Genomic DNA, 20,533 nt, shown 5'->3' with positions numbered 1-20,533 from the left:
AATAGTGTCTGCAGATGTTCCTTACACTTTCCCTGAAACCACCCAACTCCTAAAGCTGTGGTTGATATGAACGTTATCTACTAGCAGGTATTAAAACATTTCTTTAAATCAAAACAAAGTTTATTTCACAGGTGATATATGCTGGAGACCAGGACACTCTGGGGATCTTCTTGGGAGCCTCCTTGTAGGTCAAGTATGGGCTATCGCAAGAGTGCTTCTTTCCTCTTCTGGGCCTGCCATCACACCTCCCTTCTTGTGGGTGGGTTGCCAGAGAGGGAGATGCAAGACATGCAAGAAGTCCTTTTTTGACCTCTGTTATTCCTCACTGAGTCCACTGGAGGAGGGATGGGGCAGAGGGGTAGAGGCAGCCCGAACCCACAGAGTCATCTGGGGACAGTGGTTACTGAAGCACTTACCACAAGCAGGTCCCCCTGGAGCTGACCGCTGTTCCAGAGCTCCTGGGCTTTGGAGAAAGTTCTTCCTGAAGGCTGACACGAACACTTGTTTTCTCCTTCGCCCAAAGGATCTGTTCTGTTCTCAGAACTGGCATTGGAAGCTGGCATTCTTCCTTTCTAGGGACCAGAGTGTTTGCAAGTGTGTTGTTAACTTGCTGATTATCCCTGATTGCACTTTTTGTGTTTAAAAAGAACTCATTTCCTCTGGGCAGGTTTGGATCAGCACTTTTCTGCAGGAAGAAATCTCTATACTGTATATGTATACAATTTCTTCTCTCTCTTATTTATTTATTTATTTTTTTGGTTTGGGTGTGTGTGTATGTTTGTTTGAGGTCTCCAGAGGAGTTTCTTCTGAGTAGATGATAAGCAGTCAACTTTTTATTAGCTAAATACAATATATATATTTTAATGATGGTTTTTTTTTCTATAGGGTTCAGACCATCTCGTGGCTATGGACTGATGCCTCTATCTGTAGAAGGCAAACGCAGCATATTTCATTATTCTCACGGTACATAATACAGTAAACAGACTTAGTATTAACTGCACTCCACTAACTACGAACACTTGGTTGGTTTGGAGCAGTGCAACAGCTGAGGTGAGGGTGGATGTTGGGGGAGGTACCAGCATTTACTGTTGGTGACTTGAAGCCTGTTGCTCCTGGTAATTGTCATTATGTCTAATCAATCACAAAGATGCATCTCAGGCTTTTAGAAAATATCCGTTCTCTCCACACAGTTAATTTTTAGAGTAAGCAGGGGGAAAACTCACCTGTAAAATATGAAGGGGAAAAAAAAACACCCACAGCAGCTGCTGAGTGTCAAGCCGACCTGCATAAAACAAGACAAACAGCCTAAACAAATACCTGCCCGTTTTCCTAAAGACAGTGTAAAGCGGGCAGTGAGGGTGCCTCTCTTGCCTCATCTCTCACCCACTTTAAATTGCAAATGTCACAGAACTGAAATCCCCGGGGACTTGGTCCCAGCAGTGGGTCCTGTGTACCAAGCCTCTGATCATCCCACTTTGCAGGATGGGCCGTGCTGTTTGATTGTGTGAGGGTTTCATGCTTTAGCAGTTCAAGGGCAGGAAGAGCTGGGAGGGCTCCTGCAGCTTCATATGAATGTGGTCGGGGCCTGTTGGAGGCGCTCTCTGCGGTCCATTAGCTTCTAGCATGCTGGCGGTATTGATGTTTGCTTGGCCTGTCTGGCTTTTCATGCCTCAGTGGCTCAGAAATGTCTCCATCCTGCACCCCAGGAACAACGCACGGCTGGGCCCATCTCTTCTATTTGCTTTGGGTGATTTTGACCTCCCATTGGGTACCTTTTCTAGGTAAGACCCACAAGACCCTGGAGATAGTTGCTGTGGGAGACTTGGGTTTGCGGGGGACGAGTTATGGACACAGTTATCTTCTGTTTCTTGTGGCAAAAGATTTTGGCTGCAGACTGAACCCCACACAGCCTACTTGGGGAAACTTCATCCCAAGACTCCCAAACCAGCTAGTGGTCACATTGAACATTCTGGCACATGATGGGGAGAGAGGGGAGTGGTCCTGGACTTTTTTTGTTCTTCTTCTAGGTTGTTATGTTTATAAATCAAATGTTTGGGTTTTCAACTTTAGATTTGTTCAAGATGACTTTAAATCTTGCCTCAAAATAACTTTAAAATTATGCCTATCTGGTTTGGAATATAATCCTGCTGCCTGGGACATATTCACCTGGCTTTTTCTGTTTAGCCCAGTCCTGTTTTGGGGCATCTCTGAAGCTCACTGGACAATAAAGAGGTGCCCCAGCAGCCTCCAGACAGCAACCCTCTCGTTGGTTATTGGGGGCTTGTGATTACCTTGACATGAGTTTAGCTTGATTGTTTTTAAAACATTCTCAATTGTGAATGTGCAGGTATTGAATTTTTCAACAATCTTACAGCCATGACGAACTGGTTCACTGCCAAAGTGTCTCCATTTCAGTACCAGCTTCTCTGAAGAGTTCATTTAGCCTGAAACCAGCCTGCTGCAGGTGGGGTGGGGCCAAGGAAAGGTGGGGAAGTTTCCACAGGTTGATCTCTACAATCAGATCTTAATGATCAGATCTTAATCCGTGGGTCTACCTGTGTCAAAGATCTTTATACACCCGTGTTTTTAGGTTAATTTCAGTGAGGTGACATGAGGTCCTGTTGAGTCAGCAAAAAGAAAAATCGGTTCATTGTCTATCTTTTCCTGCTAACTTAGGCAGGTGCCCAGGGCAAAAGCGGCTTGTTTTGAGTCTCAGCTGTTAAGTTTTCAGGGGTGGGGATCCCCCAGTGAGGTGCAGCTGTGGGTGCAGGTAATAGGGGCCAGAATCTGAGGACAAGCACACGGTGGTGTGGGCTCCACTAGCCTCCCATCCATCCCCCATCCCTCCCGCCGTCTGAAGCTGACATCCTACTCAGGTTGGTTTGATGGATGGCTCAGTACCACTGTGTGGCCTTCGTGTGCCGTCCCGAAAGTGAATTTCAATTAGTTTTCTTTTTTATGGAGAACGTTCCCTTTCTTCTCCCATTTCTCAAAGCCAGAACTAAGATGGAAAGGTATTCCAAGAAGAGGTGCTTACCCCCAAGGCTTTACCAAGAGCCAGAGACATCCGATGCTATAGCAAAGGTCCCAGTGATTGCCATGGCTCCTCCCATGTTTGGGAGGAGTTTGGGGCACTTGTATAAAAATATCACCGTCTCTTCCCCTCGCCCTTGCCCCTGCTGCCTGAATAGTAATGTGGCTTTTTTCCTAATCTCAGTCAACCCCTATGGCCTAGGATCGGGGTGGGCAGTGGTGAGTCATCAAGAGGCCAGTCTAGCTCCTTTTCAGAATCCTTCCGCCTGGGGTGGAGACAAGCCCAGAAGCAGGGACGACTCGATTTCCCACCCAGCATTCGGGCGTTAGGACCAGCCCTGCTCTCCCCCGGCCCAGTCAGCCAGCCATCCAGCGGGGGCTGTCGCTAAACGAGCCTGAATAGGGGTCTGATTGCTCTTTCTCGTCCTCTCCTCCTGATTACCCAGCGAGATTTCCTGGGTATGCTGCATGCTAAATGACAGAGCCGCCGCCTGCCACTTGCTCCAATTATCCTTCTTTTAACTGCAAGGGAAGAGCAATTTTTTTTTTAACTGCTCCCCCCACCCCCCTCCTCACAATAGCGTCTCTGCCTCCCTGTAAAGACAGGAGACCCTTCTTCCTTGTACCCCCTTCTGTGGTACAGGAGAGCAGCCTTCTCCTTCCACCCCAGTCTGCACTCCAGCTGTGGGCTGCAGAGAGGGTGGGCCTTGGATAAGGCTTGATTCAGGTTCAGCAGGGTTGAGGGGAGGGCGGGCATTCTGCCAGAAGCCTTCCAGGAGCCCTGAACTTGCATTTGCATCTGGTGATGAGACACCACAGGCCCAGCGCTGGGGGGCTAATCATCTTAATTATCTTTAAGTCCCCTGTCTCCCTTCACAGGCTGTCCCAGAGCAGCTGCCGTCAGCTTAGTCCCCTGTTCACGGGACAGAAGAGGTGGGGTGTGGGCTGTGTGCTGGGGGGATGGAGCTAACAGGCCCTCCCCAATGCCTCCTACTGCCCTGGGGTCACTGGCTCTAGAGAAGTGAGGCCCCAGGGGCAGGGGTGGGGGGTGGAAATGGAGTGAGAGAGGATTTGGGACAAGGCTCCAGAGATCAAGCAGCCTTCCTTAGAAAAAGTACTAGTGATGTTATTTACTATTTTTGAGTACCGCCCCGGCCTGAATCCTAGGTGCTTCCTACGCATGGTCTCATCTAATTCTCACAACACTCCTATGCAGTTGATACCATTAACTAGCCCCATTTCACAGATGAGGAAACTGAGGAGCAGAGAAATCAAAAACTTGATCAAGGTTTGGTGCTATGCTTAAGAGCACAGCTTCTGGACTTACGTGAAGGCTTGTCCACTTACATGCGGTTTTTGGAGATGGTTTGGAAGCTTCAGCATCCTCAACAATAATAATAACAACAAAGATAAGAGCAGCTGACAGTCACCTGGCCAGGTCTTATCTGTATTAGCTCTTGTGACCCTCAGAACCACTCTTGACACACTATTGTTATTCTACTTTTGTAGATAAGGAAGTTGAGGGACAAAGGCTAAGTAACTCCCCCCAGGGAGAGACTGGAATGGAGTATATATCTCAAGGGTCTGGCTTCAGAGCCCACACTCTTAACCACTGTGCTGTCCTGCCTTACAGCAAAGCAGGGATAACAAGAAATCATACGTTAGGGAGTTGAGAGCACAGAAGGAGACGAAACATATAAAATGATCAGCATAGTCTCTGGGAAAGAAGGAGTCCTAACTCTGGGCTGTTGGCTGTCTGGTGGGTTTAAGAATGAATTTTGTGTCAATTTGGTTTCATAGAAGGTTTGAGGCTTCCCTTTGAGCTACCCCCACCTCTGTCATTTTCCTTCATCCTTGTTAGAGAGGCAGCAGCAAGAAAAGGAGGGGAATTTCGGGAGCATCTAGAATCTAATTTCATTACCATTTTACCCCTGCCTAAGAGCTTGGGGTCACTGACAGCGGTGGTGCCTGCTGGACTGGATTCAGAGCTCTTTGCCCCGTAAATGTGGTGTTCCGGTCCACAAGGCATCCCATCGAGGGGGTAGCACAGGCCTTACCGTCCCACAGAATAGGTGAGAGTGCCATTCATCTTGCAGGTAGACAGCGTGAGGGCAAGCTTAGATGCTGCCTGTTTGGCAGGTGGCCCTGCGACTCGAGAGACCAGATCTTCAACCTAGCATTTTATATCGCTCCTAGGCTGCCTTCATTAACACAAATGGCCTGTGTCTCCATTGTGAAATGGAGCATTGCCTCCCTGGTTGCTGATGATAAGCAAAATGTCAAACTCCTGGTGCAGGAGGTTATCAGCTTGGCCAGTCCCAAGAGGTCTGCTCTTCCCAGTAGGAAAGAAAGAGAGGCGAAGAGAGAATAAGAGAGAATGAATGAATCTGAGTATTCAGTTCCCACCCTGGTTTGAAATGAAGTGCCTGGGAATGGACCCATGGGTCACGAGGAAGTTGCGCGGCTTCCCCACGCTGGAGCATCCGTGGATGGACCGCATGACCTTTTCAGACTCGCCCTTGATTTCCCAGGTACCAGGAAGTGGCTGGCAGCCCACCCAGCGTTGGCGGTCAAAGACGGAGCTCCAGGATTCATCCTTTGCACTTCTTGCTTTCCTGCTGTCTTCTGACTCTCTTCCCAGATAGCAAAACCAAACTCCCTTCCTCTGTGTTTATTCCTCCCTTTTCCTTTGTGTGTGTGGGAGGGGAGATTATTACAGAGGCGGAGGTGGATTTGCCACCAAACTAAACTTTTGGCCTATCTTCACTTGCATGGTCCCTTTTCAAGGCCCCGTGCATATTATTGTATTTGTGATTTTTGGTTTTTTTTCTTAAGGCATGCCTGACCTCACGAGCTTCTGGTTCCCCCTCTGTGGATCCGCCTCTGTTAAGAAGGCTTGTTGCTGTCCAGCAACAGCAGTGTTGCTCTGGGTGTATGAGTGATTCCCCAGTGACCCCTGACCCTTCATCACAGACACGTTTCCTTTCCGTTCATGACCAACAGGGCGGGAGGAGCCATGGGGACAGAGCGCGGGAGGATGAAGGCAGAGAGGAACATGATTTGGGGAGGCGTGGTGGGGAGCAGGGGACACGTAGGACATGCAGTGGGTAACGAGGACGTGCTCAGAAATGTTTGCTGTAAATTTCGAGGAACAAGCTGGTGTTTAAGCAGGGGACGCATCCGGGGCCCTCCTGAGGTTTCGCAGCTGAGGTTGGGATGCTTGGTTTGCGCGGCTCAGCGCGGGGCCGTGTTACAGGTGGCAGGCTGCGGCTGACAGAGGAGAGGGACAAAGCGTGGCTCGGCAGGCCTGCCTCTGTGATCTATTTGGGAACTGACAGTGCCAGTGGGTTGTCATTACTGCTGTTGTTCTCCAGAAATTGATGTCTTTGGGTGACCTATTTAAAAGCAATATGGGGCCCCTTTAAATGTGTCGTCATCTGTGTCTGCACTCAAACCTCCACGGCTAGCCACGGTATTCCAACACAATGTATTTTCCAAAAAAAAATTTTTTTTTAACATCTAGGAACCGGTACCAGCAGCTTTTAAAAACAAATTCATCGCATCGTCATCCTGCCCAACTCTCCAGCTCCACTTACTTGGTGTGTGGACCTAAAAATCATGAATGCTCTCAGCTCTTCAAGGGAGGGAGGGAGATGCAGTTTTCTGGAAGTTTGTGCAAGGTCCTAAAGAGGCTGAGGATGAAAGAAAGGCAGGGATGCAGGCTGTGGGCAATGGGAAGCTCTTGGTTTAAGCTGTGAAATGCATTTATATCCTTTTGGTTTTACCGAGGCTCTTGTTTAAGTACAGTATCTTTGCAGCTAAGAAAGTGGCTCGGGGGAGATTTTCCTTTATGTTTCTCCAGGGACCTATATGCATCCAAGCCTTCTCTGACATTTTTTCCTTTTGCCTGTGGATTTGGTTCTCCTGAAGTAGTCCTGTTTGCTGATGTAAAGTCCTTAGAGGCCAGTGTCTTGATAATCCCATGGTTGTCGGCAGTGTTAGGGTTGGTGCCTCCACGCTGGCAGGCGGGGCATTCCAGGCAACCCCATAACCTTTCCTCCAGGCATGATTGGAATAGAAAAAGTGCAGTGAGAGAGTGTACAGCTTGTTTACCCGATAGGTTGCTGTCAAATAAAAATGAGCACCCATTGCCAGGAGGGATGAGCAAGGTTGACATTGCTTCTCTGTGATCCACGTGGTGGGAAAAGGCTCACCCAACACTCATGGTCTCCACCTTCCTCCTCATTCTCTCAGGCTTCTCTCCAGAAGGGGTCCTGTCTCTCGCATGGTTAGCCTTGGACGGCTAAGGGAATAAGGAAGAGCAGGCTGGAGGGTGTTAAGCCTCTCATCCGTGGGATTCTGAAAGACTAATGATCGTCCCGCAGCATATTTGCTTGATCTCGGTCAGGAAAGGCAAGTCTGGAGCTCAGGCTGAGGCAGTGTGCTTTGAGTCTCTTCTTATAAGGAGTCACACTGAAACATCAGAGGGGTGCTCTGGTGCCATGGGAGAAATCATCTGTAAGGGATGCCCCACAGGTCCTGTGACCCGTGTAGAGGTCAGGAAGACATTTACACCACCTTCTAGTCATGGCTTTGCCTCTGTGATGCACCGAAAACCAAGGTGTTCAAAAACAAACACAAAAATCCGCCCCTCCCCCAAAACCAAAAACCAAGATGCTTGTTAACAATCATGGGATGATACATTTGGACGGAACTTTCTTTTAATTAAGGCATAATTGACATACTAAAGTAGTTTCAGGTGTGTAACATAATTTCAAATTCAATATTTGTCTGTATTGCAAAATGCTCACCACAATAAGCCTGCTTAACATCCATCACCCTACATAGTTCAGTTCAGTTGCTCAGTCTGACTCTCTGCGACCCCATGGACTGTAGCACGCCAGGTTTCCCTGTCCCTCACCAACTCCTGGAGCCTACTCAAGCTCATGTCCATCGCATTGGTGATGCCATCCAACCATCTCATCCTCTGTTGTCCCCCTCTCCCCAGTCTTTCCCAGCATCAGAGTCTTTTCCAGTGAGTCAGTTCTTCACATCAGGTGGCCAAAGTATTGGAGTTTCAGCTTCAGCATCAGTCCTTTCAATGAATATTCAGGACAGATTTCCTTTAGGATTGACTGGTTTGATCTCCTTGCAGTCCAACAGACTCTCAGGAGTCTTCTCCAACACCACAGTTCAAAAGCATCAATTCTTCGGCTCTCAGCTTTCTTTATAGTCCAACTCTTACATCCATACATAACTACTTGAAAAACCATAGCTTTGACTAGACAGACCTTTGTTGGCAAAGTAATGTCTCTACTTTTTAATATGCTACATAGTTACAACATGCTTTTTCTTATTATGAGAACTTTTAAGATCATCTCTCTTAGCAACTTTTAAACATGCAATACTGTATTATTAATAGTTTAGTTACCATGGGCTGTACATTACTGGAGGGTACTATAAAGGTCATTGGGTCTAATTATTCATTTCACATCCTCTTCTCAACTGTGTAAGACATCTCTCCCTGACTAAAAAACCCCGGGCAGTGGCAACGGCAGGGGCTTGGTACTTCCCAAAGCATCCTGATATATCTCTGATTACAGAGTATTGTGGAGCTCTTCCTTCATCAGGCCAAAGTCTGCTTCTCAGACATTTCCTCACTGGTCCTCATTTTAATTAAAGCAATCTGACCTTTGCGATGGGCCATGTGGGTGGGGTGAATGGGTAGGTCATAACATTTCTGGATGATGCTTTGGAGGAATTAACCCTTGCACAAAGTAGAATTCATAAGGGATTCTCTAATATAGCACTAACAGTATACACACCACTGAGTTATTTAGAATTAACTGCTTGTGATTAATCTTAAACAACATGGGAGGGATTGACGTGGGAAGAAATCCTGATGTAAGCAGGTGATTCATGCTCCAGTCATTTTGTTCCTGGGGAGCTTGCACTCTGAAGGATTCATGCTTAGCCCCATCTCTGGCTCTATTATCTGTGCCTAATTTGATCCCCCCTAAGATGTCCCATCTTCCTCCATATTCAGCCAGCTTTGCAGCATCTCTGAATTTCCAAGGAGCCCCCTGGAAATATCTAATGGCTCAGAAATAAGGTGAGAAGTTCCAGAATGCTATGGAATAGAGGAAAATGGAATTGGATTGGACTTGCTTGACAAGTCTATCGTGGCAGCCAGGATCAGACGCCCCAACACACATCCAGATTTTGCTTAAAAGCTTTAAAAAAAAGAAAAAAAGACAAGGGTATGAGACGATGTAGCATTGAGTAGCTATTCCTGGAAACTGGCCTTGGAAGCATATGCCCTATTCAGAAATGTTTCCGACTCTGCCAGGTTGCCTTGGGTGTCCCATGTTTTTGGCACTGTTGGGAAGAAGTCTCCCAGGGAGAGGATTAGGCAGGGCTAGAAGATGTTGCTCCCGCATTGGCATGGACTGGAAACCTGCCAAGCAAATCCCCTCCTGCACCCTAAAGGGGATGAGGCTAGTCTTGGCTTTCAGCCACCTCCCCATTGACAGTCACTTTACTGACACTGCAGCAAAGATAGGAGAGTCTGTCTCATAATTCATGGTTTAAAATAGTTTGCTTTTAAGAGCAAAGCCCACAGACATCCTTTTGACTCAGAGCATGAAAATGTACTCAGAGTCACCGACTTCTACTGTGGCAGTCCCGATTGTCCAGCCCATTTCCACTGACCACACGCCCAGGGAAGGAAATGGGCATCTCACATAGTCAAGTGGTAATTGCCACTTGGGAAAAGGTGATTGGGTTTTAGTTGCTGTCGGAACGTTGTTGTTTGCTCCTCCAGTGTTCTTGCCTGGAAAATCCAATGGACAGAGGAGCCTAGGGGACTATAGTCCATGGGGCTGCAAAGAGTCAGACCCGACTGAGCAACTAAACCACCACCGTCCTGATACTGAGTTTTCAGCCTTGTGTTAATGCAGATTGGGGCTAAATTTTTTTTTTACCTTTTTGCTGTGTAGAATATATAACCACTGGCTATGTTTTAATGTGTCTCTCAGCTCCCTTTGGTTTTCACATCCTTAATGCAAGTTGTAGTAGCTCCGTTGGGTTTCCTGGTTCCCGTTACAGGAGTATACATGGGGAGGAATTCTCGTTGCGAATTCTAAGACATGAAGCCATGGGAAGACTCTGTTTCCTTTTGCGAATTAACACTACAGGCTTGAAGGCTAAATGGCATGTCTCTGGTATCTGACAAAAAGCAGGTGGTCAACAAATGTCTGTGGCCTTAATGAAGCCTACTCTGTGTGTATGTGTGTGCCTGCACTCATGTTTTACATGATGGATGGATGCAGGTTCCCAAGAACGTGAGCTTAATGTCTGTTTAATACATTGATTACAGCTATGGCTTGGACCACTGTAGAGTGGGCCACCTTTAGACATGCCTCCTTTTAATAAGGAAAGTGGTATGGTTGCTGTGGGGTGGTTTTCGTAGAATCTGAGTCACACGCACATACACTCCACTTGGCTTGATCTAGCTGAGGATGAACTAGAAAGACTTTGTTTGTTTACAAACCAGTGGTTTCCTGTAACAATTATAGACAGCAGCCAGCCTGGGACCATGTAAATGTGTGTGGAATGGCTGTTGGAGGCAGGCACGGTGTTGTCAGTGGAGATGGAGAGGCTCCATCAGCTTTCGTGGATTCCCTGGAGAAGGGGAGGCTCACTGGGGACTAGATAAGTATCCTTGGATGTGGGAAGAGCTGCCATGTGGGTGGAGGAGGGGGAGGATATTGGGCTGGAGGGTGGAAACGATCAGAGCTACAGAGGAGGAGTTCTGATGCTTGGAGCTGCGGGACCATGGAAGGCGCAGCATGGCCTTGTCTTACTGCCTGGAGGGGTGCGGAGTGCTGGAGCGACACCTGTGCTGGTGTGCATGTGCCTGTGAACCAAGGACTCCACGGTCCTGGGGTGTCATCACGTACATCCTCTGCAGTTCAGGGAGATGGAAGATATTCCTTAGGTCAGTGGGCTTCAGAAAGGGACACATTGGGAATTCCCTGGTCGTCCAGTGGTTAGGACTCTGAGCTCTCACTGTCCAGGGCAAGTCCAATCCCTGGTGGGAGCACTAAAATCCCACTAGCTGTGTGACATGGCCAAAGAAGCAGGGTAAGTGCAAAGACCATTTAAGGGGATACAGATAGGAAATAGTGAATGTGTAAAGTTAACCTGTATACAAATTATTTATAAGTACATGTAATATACATCTCTCAGGAGAATATAGTTAAATGATTTTTCCTAGTGGGGAGTTGGTCCAGAAAGCTTTGGAGGTCACTGGTCAAGACTTAGATCTGTTTATCTCTACATCTCTAGTTGAATCTCTAGTTGGCGATAGTTACTCACTCATCCCCCACCCCCACCGCTGGCTTGCAGATTTCAGGTGGAGACTGATACCCAACGTGTCCCCAATGCCAGTGGGATGTGCGTTGGGTTCCTCAACTCTGTCTTCAGCTCTGTGTGTGGTGGTCTTGGTTGACCTGGCCAGGTGGCTTTGGAGGGCCCCATAGGAAGTTACTCCAGTCACATTTTCCACTTTCAGAAGCCTCGGTGTTTGAGAATGACTAATATTATCTGCTATTGCAGAGTTTTTTTTGCATTAAAAAATCATAGTGTTCGCCGGGGCAACTTTACATTGTGTAAGAGAACAGAGTCTTTGAAGTATGTTCAAACATTTGCAAAGCAATCCTTGATGTATAATCATCTGTATGTTGAAGTAGCCCATCTCTTTACTGGAATAAGTTCATTTTCTGACATTGACTGAGTGAGTGCCTATTGTGTACCAGCTTGGGCCCTGCCCTTGAGGAGCTCATGGTCCAGTTGGAAAGCCTGTCGGGCAAAGAGGTGTTGTGTACATTAGAGCTGCTAGGATACCACTTGGGATGTTTGTGGAGCAGCTCAAAAGGCAGCGCTCCACCTGCTTGCGGTGTGTGTGTGCTCACGGCGGGAGTCAGGCTGAAGGGCATTTCACGGTGGAAACCCTCAGGTTGGACTTGAAAGCTTTAATTAGTAGACTGGGGGGAAAAGACATTCAGGGGACCCTGTGAAACAGCAAGATGCTCTTGCTAGGAGTTTGCTGTTGTTAATGTGGCTGAATTAAAGGGTTGAGGACCATGGAGGAAGAATATGGGGAGGACTTAGGTAGTGTGGGTCTTAAATGTTTGCATGTATTCGGGACATTATATTTTCCTGCCCTTGGAAACTTTTCAACTGAGCAGTGACTATGAGATATGAATTTTAGAAAGACACAGCATTGTCAATCAACAATATTGCAATGAAATTTTATTTTTTTAAAAAAGAAAGGTGGCTCTAGGAGCAGTTTGTGTGATGGAATGGTTGATGATTGGGAGAGGGAAAGCTGGGGATCCAGGTAGAGGCTATTGGGTGACTTTCATGATAGAAGAGTCACTCCTGGGAGGGTAGTGATGGAAGAAGGGCCAACTGCAGAGATGTTAAAAAGAGGCACTTCATACTCCGAAAGGCAATGAGCTTTAGTGGGTTTGGACTTAGACCTTGACTCTGACACACACTAGTTGTGTAAACTTGGGCAAAAGACTTAACTTTTCTGTGTAGCAATTCCACCATTTGTGAAATGAGTGTAATGATGCTGCTGCTGCTGCTGTGTTGCCTCAGTCGTGTCCGACTCTGTGCGACCCCATAGACGGCAGCCCACCAGGCTCCCCCATCCCTGGGATTCTCCAGGCAAGAACACTGGAGTGGGTTGCCATTTCCTTCTCCAATGCAGGAAAGTGAAAAGTGAAAGTGAAGTCGCTCAGTCATGTCTGACTCCTTGCGACCCCATGGACTGCAGCCTACCAGGCCCTCTGTCCGTGGGATTTTCCAGGCAAGAGTACTGGAGTGGGGTGCTGTTGCCTTCTCTGGAGTGTAATGATAGTGCCCACCATTTCAGATTGCTTTGAAGTTTGAGATCTCACAGATAGAATACTTAGAACAATGCTTGGCATGCAGTCAGCATTCAATGAATGTTAGCCATTATTACTAATTATTAATGATGATGATAATTGCAAAGGGGGAAGAAGAGCTTTGATCGCATGCTCTTTTGGTCGTAAGGGTAACTAGGAAAGTCAGTGGGAGGAGCAGATTTGGGGTAAAGGTGAGAGAAGGATGATGATAAATGATTTGTCTGTATCTCGCCCACTTTCTCTTCAGCACCTATAGGACACCTGTGGGGAGATGTGCAGAGGCAGGTGGGGGCAAGGGTCATGCTAGGGAGGAGGATAGGGCTGGGCAGAGGTCAGGGTGGTGGTTGTTGTTGGAGGGGTAAGGTGCAGGAGTGAGATTGTCCAGGCAAGGAGTCTAATTGAGAGGTAAAGGAGGATAAACTCAGAACCTTAATACATAGGGTAGCAGAAGAAAGGAAATCCCTGAGACAGAGTAAAGCAAATGATTGGAGATGTAGAAGGGAAACTAGGGACAAAGGAGAGCTCCTTAAAATTGTTCACTGGGCACCCAATGAAAGAGTATGCCTTCTCTATCTGGTTGAAGTTAGGGCATGCATCGGAATATAATAAAACAGCATCAAAAGATTGTATAATTTAGCTTCAAAAAACCATTCACATTAACTCTTTGTCTGCCTTTGGAGAGGTCTGTTCATTTGAAAAAATGTCTACATGTAGAAACTTATGCCTCATTTAGAGATGATGATTCTGAGGGTTTTGGATGTTCTGCTCATAAACGTAATACAATTTCTGACTCCTAGAACATTAGAATCTCATGGGAATCAAGGGCTCAGTGATTCAAAAGAAACAAACCCAGAGGAGTGAAGGGACTTGCCCAAGATCAGTGAGTAGGCATTCTGATTTGTACTTTGTGTTTCTTTAAGAACTTATGTTGCTGCTGCGGCTAAGTCGCTTCAGTTGTGTTTGACCGTGAGAACCCATAGATGGCAGCCCACCAGGCTCCCCCGTCCCTGGGATTCTCCAGGCAAGAACACTGGAGGGGGTTGCCATTTTCTTCTCCAATGCATGAAAGTGAAAAGTGAAAACGAAGTCACTCAGTCGTGTCTGACATTTGCGACCCATGGATTGCAGCCTACCAGGCTCCTCCATCCATGGGATTTTCCAGGGAAGAGTACTGGAGTGGGGTGCCATTGCCTTCTTCTGAGAACTTGTGAGCTAAACATAAAATGCTTTCAGTTCAGTTCAGTTCAGTCACTCAGTTGTGTTTGACTCTTTGTGACCCCATGGACTGCAGCACAACAGGCTTCCCTGTCCATCACCAACTCCTGGAGCCAGATCAAACTCATGTCCATCCAGTCGGTGATGCCATCCAACCATCTTATCCTCTGTTGTCCCCTTCTCCTCCTGCCTTCAATCTTTCCCAGCATCAGGGTCTTTTTCAAGGAGTCAGTTCTTTGCATTAGGTGGCCAAGTATTGGAGTTTCAGCTTCAGCATCATTCCTTCCAATGAATATTCAGGACTGATTTCCTTTAGGATAGACTGGTTTGATCTCCTTGCAGTCCAAGAGACTCTCAAGAGTCTTTTCCAACACCACAGTTAAAAAGCATCAGTTCTTTGGCACTCAGCTTTCTTTATAGTCCAACTCTCACATCCATACATGACTGCTAGAAAAACCATAGCTGTGACTAGACAGACCTTTGTTGGCAAAGTAATGTCTCTGTTTCTTAATATGCTGTCTAGGTTGGTCATAGCTTTTCTTCCAAGGAGCAAACTTCTTTTAATTTCATGGCTGCAGTCATCATCTCTAGTGATTTTGGAGCCCCCCAAAATAAAGTCTGTCACTGTTTCCATTGTTTCCCTATTTGCCATGAAGTGATGGGAGTGGATGCCATGATCTTAGTTTTTTGAAGGTTGAGTTTTAAGCCAACATTTTCACTCTCCTCTTTTACTTTCATCAAGAGAGTCTTTAGTTCTTTGCTTTCTCCCATAAGGATGGTGTCATCTGCGCATCTGAGGTTATTGATATTTCTCCTGGAAATCTTGATTCCAGCTTGTGCTTTGTCCTACCCGATATTTCACATGATTTACTCTGTATATAAGTTAAATAAGCACGGTGACAATATACAGCCTTGATGTACTCCTTTTCCTATTTGGAACCAGTCTGTTGTTCATGTCTGGTTCTAACTGTTGCTTCTTGAACTGAATACAGATTTCTCAGGCAGGTCAGGTGGTCTAGTATTCACATCTCTTGAAGAATTTTCCAGTTTGTTGTGATCTACACAGTCAAAGGCTTTGGCATAGTCAATAAAGCAGAAGTAGATGTTTTTCTGGTATTCTCTTGCTTTTTCTATGATCTAGTGGATGTTGGCAATTTGATCTCTGGTTCCTCTGCCTTTTCTACAACCAGCTTGAACATCTGGAAGTTCACGGTTTACATACTGTTGAAGCCTTGCTTGAAGAATTTTGAGCATTACTTTGCTAGCGTGTGAGATGAGTGCAATTGTGCAGTAGTTTGAACATTCTTTGGCATTGCCTTTCTTTGGGATTGGAATGAAAACTGACCTTTCCCAGTCCTGTGGCCACTGCTGAGTTTTCCAAATTTGCTGGTATATTGAGTGCATCACTTTCACAGCATCATCTTTCAGGACTTGAAATACCTTGACTGGAATCCCATCACCTCCACTAGCTTTGTTGATAGTATTAATGCTTCCTAAGACCCACTTGACTTTGCATTCCAGGATGTTTGGCTCTGGATGAGTGATCACACCATTGTGGTTATCTGGGTCATGAAAATCTTTCCTGTATAGTTCTTCTGTGTATTTTTGCCACCTCTTCTTAATATCTTCTGCTTCTGTTAGGTGCATACCATTTCTGTCCTTTATTGTACCCATCTTTGCATGAAATGTTCCCTTGGTATCTCTAATTTTCTTGAAGAGATCTCTAGTCTTTCCCATTCTATTGTTTTCCTCTTTTCTTTGCATTGATCACTGAGGAAGGCTTTCTTATCTCTCCTTGCTATTCTTTGGAACTCTGCATTCAGATGGATACACCTTTCCTTTTCTCCTTTGCCTTTTGCTTTTCTTATTTTCTCAGCTATTTGTAAGGCCTCCTCAGACAGCCATTGTGCCTTTTTGCATTTCTTTTCCTAGGTATGGTCTTGATCACTGCCTCTTGTACAATGTCATGAACCTCTGTCCATAGTTCTTCTGGCACTCTGTCTATCAGATCTAATTCCTTCAATCTATTTGTCATTTCCACTGTATAATCGTAAGGGATTTGATTTAGGTCATACCTGAGTGGTCTAGTGGTTTTCTCTACTTTCTTTAAGTCTGAACTTGGCAATAAGGAGCTCATAATCTGAGCCACAGTCAGCTCCCAGTCTTGTTTTTGCTGACTGTATAGAGCTTCTCCATCTTTGGCGGCAAAGAATAGAATCAATCTGATTTTGATATTGACCATCTGGTGATGTCCATGTGTAGAGTCTTCTCTTGTGTTGTTGGAAGAGCGTGTTTGCTGTGACCAGTGCATTCTCTTGGCAAAACTCTGTTGCCTTTGCCCTGCTTCATTTTGTACTTCAAGGCCAAATTTGCCTGTTACTCCAGGTATCTCTTGACTTCCTACTTTTCACATTACAGTCCCCTATGATGTAAAGGACATCTTTTTTGGGTGTTAGTTTTGGAAGGTCTTGTAGGTCTTCATAGAGCTGTTCAACTTCAGCTTCTTCAGCATTACTGGTCAGAGCATAAGCTTGGATTACTGTGATATTGAATGGCTTGCCTTGGAAACAAACAGAGATCATTCTGTCATTTTTGAGATTGCACCCAAGTACTTCATTTCAGACTCTCTTGTTGACTACGAGGGCTACTCCATTTCTTCTAAGGGATTCTTGCCCACAGTTGTAGATATAATGGTCAATGGAATTAAATTCACCTATTCCAGTCCATTTTCGTTCACTGATTCCTAAAATGTCATTGTTCACTCTTGCCATCTCCTGTTTGACCACTTTCAATTTGTCTTGATTCATAGACCTAACATTCCAGGTTCCTATGCAGTATTGCTCTTTACAGCTTCAGACTTTACTTCCATCACCAGTCACATCCACAACTGGGTGTTGTTTTTGCTTTGGATCCATCTCTTCATTCTTTCTGGAGTTATTCCTCCACTCTTCTCCAGTAATATATTGGTAACCTACTAACCTGGGGAGTTCATCTTTCAGTGTCATATCTTTTTGCCTTTTCATACTGTTCACTTGGCCATTTTTTTTCTTGGAGTTGGGCATTGAGCTCATAGGGTACTAGCAGTCACACTCAGCTCAAAACCATTGACCTTCTCCTGGGCTTGGGGAAGAGACTTCTCTCATTCTGGCTCTTGTGAGCTCAGACAAAGATCCCCCAAACTGGAGATGCTAGAAGCCCCCGGCTCACCAGCCAGTGATGGAAGTGCTGGCAATTAATTCACTGTGGTCTCTCTCTCTCTGCCCTGGGTGGGGCCCTTGGAAAGGAAGCAGAATACTTTCAGGAAGTCAAGGCTCAGTTCCAGTTGCTTGCTGCTGCCTTCCTCCCATCTCTGACTCTGGGCCTGGGGGTAGGGATCCTGGGTCCATGCTCTAAATGCTTGTTGTGCATTATGGTTTTCCAGGAATTTCAGGACACAGGAATTTTCTAACAGCTGTGTTGTGTATTGCTGTTCAGCAATCTGAAGTTGCTTATCTAGCGTAAGTCAGAATGGGGTGCCTAGGGAGGAAGGGGAACGCCTTCGAACATTTTTCAAAGCACAAGAAATTGAGGTGTTAGGGGCCCAGCTGGCGTGTGATGAGAACCAAGAAATGAAGCCTACGTGAGCATGCATGCTCACATGAAATCTCTTACTGAAATCCAGGGATGTTATTTGAAAGGAACTTCTTCCCACCCCGTGTAACAACACACGCTTACTGAGGGCCCACTGTGTGTTAGGGGAAGTACTGGGCGTAGAGTGATGAATAAGACAGTCATGCCTTCAAACTGTTTAATTAACCAGGCAATTATCAAGTGATGGATGCTTTGACAGGAGAAGCATAGCGTAGCAGTGGTCTCTGTGCTTCCACTGATCCCTCTTCAACCCTGGCAGAGCAAAGACTCTGAAGTTCAGGGTGTGATTAAGACACTCCAAGGAATTACAGGAGCTCCAGGGCTTTTTCTGGACCCAGTGGTCAGGCAGGCTGGTGTAGCCTGAGTCTCTGGCCAGGAATCGCAGTTCAAGCAAGTGGATTTAGGGCTGAGTTTAGCTTTGTGCCCAGTTCTAATCATTTTTACTAAGTATCATTTTTACTAATATCATGGAAATCTTATGATTTATCAGTTGTCTATTTTGATAGACTAAATTTAATAACAAGGGTTTCCCTGATGGCTCAGTGGTAAAAGGCTCTGCCTTCCAGAAGGTGGGTGTTTGATCCCTGGGTTGGGAAGATCCCCTGGAGGAAGAAATGTCTACCCACTCCAGTATTCTTGCCTGAAAAATCCCATGGACAGAGTAGCCTGATGGGTTACAGTCCATAGCATCACAAAGAGTTGGACACGACTGAGCACACACTCACAAATTTAATAACAATGGTGATGATGAACTAATTCTCATGAAATGCTTTCTATGTACCAGATACTGGTCTATGCCTGGGTTCTCAGTTACTCAGTCATGTCCAATTCTTTGAGACCCCATGGACGTTAGCCCACTAGGCTCCTCTGTCCATGGAACTTTCCAGGCAAGAATACTGGAATGGGTTGCCATTTCCTACTCCAGGGGATCTTCCTGACCCCGGGATCAAACCCGTGTTTCTTGTGTCTCTATTGGCAGGCAGATTCTTTAGCACTGTGCCACCTGGGAAGCCCTCAGACACTGGGCTAAGTGCTTTCAAATGTGACTTCCTTTGATTCTCCCAACCACCCTCACCAGGAAGGTTCTGTTGTTTCTCTGGTTTTATAAATGAGGGATTCATATTGAAAAGAGACAGCAATCTGTCTGCCTGAGACATGAGTCTGGCAGTTGGCTGATCTGGAGTTTGCGTTCCCATTGCCTCACTCTGTCCCCCTTTCAATCTGAAACTGAATGATGGTTTCTTTGGCCATTGAAGACCCAGTCCTATGTTCTGCTGGCCTAACTGGGGTGCCTCTAGCATGGAGGGGGACCGCCTTTCTTCTCCTCACTCACCTGCCTTACGACTTCTCTGCCTTCTGCACTTGACTGACTTTGATCCCAATTCAGGCACAAATAAGCTGTCCTGGAACTCCTCCCCACCACCCACCCTTTATCCGTGGTGTCTTATTCCATCCTGTGGGCTGTAAGTGAACCAGGAACTACTTGAGCTGGAATCCTGTATTTTCTGTCTTTTATAACCCATGATCTCCAAGTCATTTCATTGTTGTTCACATAGTCTTACTATCCAAGAGGTCTTTGGTCAAGTTTTGGTGGAAATCTTTTGCTTGGCTCAAGTTGGAAGATGACTATTGTTACAATTTGCATATGTACCCCCGACGCATACATCTTATCACCCCTTCCCCACTTTGAACATCACAATCGAACCTTCTTCTTATATGAAACTGTGACCTGGTGAGGCAAGGTAACTTACAATAGGCCAGCAAATGGCCAGGGGACTGGGACTAGAGCCCAGGGATCCTCACTCTCAGTCTAGCATACATTCCCCTACATCATGCTGAGAAAAGAGAATTGATTGATTCAAAAGGACATTGATTGCCAAGCATAAACCATGGAGATCAAAACAGCTGTGGCGTCTGTCTTCATGGAGCTTACACATAAGAGCTGTGGACAACATAACCCATAAATGTACGATTACGATTGTGATGAGTGCTGTAGGTGGAAAGAATAAGGTGAGGGGGATCTAATGAGAAAAGGAGGGATCAGGGAGGCCCCTCTGAGGACTGATATCTAAAGATGAGGACGAACAAGGAGAAAGCAGTGGAGAGGGGCCGCCTATGTGTGTGGTCACTTGTTGGGTCCAAGGACAAGGTGAATCAGTCTAAAATTCTTGGCAGGAACTATGTCTTTACTTTTACGTATTTCTTTGGGATATGGTTGATGGGTAATACTGGTGGATGGATGGATGAAGAACTGTCTGGGGCTGGAGAGAGAGGCCTTCAGTGTGACAGCATCAGGGTGCTGATCTTGTCTCATAAGCGGCATAAACATGGACATCTCCACCCAGAGTTCAGAATCCTACAGCGGAGAACTGGGGAATAGAATCTCTAGTTAAGGAAGCTCTGTGCGGAGAAGGTGAAGGTGAGGCTGCTGGAACAAGAAAGCCACAGCAAGTGTCATTCGCCGCCAACCTTAAGAGACTTGTTCCCCAAATAGCCGCACAGCGTGAGTCCTGCCCACAGTCCAGAGATCAGCTGTGCATTTCCAATAGCGGCTCTTTCTTCCCAGTCTCACCTGCCCTCCCAGGTCCTCCTTCCGGCCACATGTGTTTTCTTGGTAGGTGAAGAGGAAGACGGGGTTGTCCCAGTCAGACCACACTTTTTGGCTATTCTTACCATATGTATTTATATTTCAGAACATC

At 46.2% G+C, this 20,533-nt stretch overlaps 1 protein-coding gene and 1 long non-coding RNA gene across 2 annotated transcripts in view; one reads left to right on the top strand and one right to left on the bottom strand.

Moving 5' to 3' along the window:
- The window catches only part of NRXN3 (neurexin 3), a 1,822,863-nt gene that overhangs the window by 76,752 nt on the left and 1,725,578 nt on the right, over positions 1–20,533 (top strand). The window lies entirely within an intron of this gene.
- LOC123327963 lies at positions 13–2,477 on the bottom strand. The gene is made up of 4 exons (XR_006542606.2): positions 1,388–2,477; positions 1,224–1,282; positions 417–572; positions 13–252 (listed from the first exon to the last, which is right to left on the bottom strand). It is a non-coding gene; the product is annotated as an uncharacterized LOC123327963 (long non-coding RNA).

Source organism: Bubalus bubalis, chromosome 11 (genome assembly GCF_019923935.1).
Source record: "Bubalus bubalis isolate 160015118507 breed Murrah chromosome 11, NDDB_SH_1, whole genome shotgun sequence".
Lineage (NCBI taxonomy): Eukaryota > Metazoa > Chordata > Mammalia > Artiodactyla > Bovidae > Bubalus > Bubalus bubalis.
This window is presented reverse-complemented; position numbering and strand designations above follow the sequence as displayed.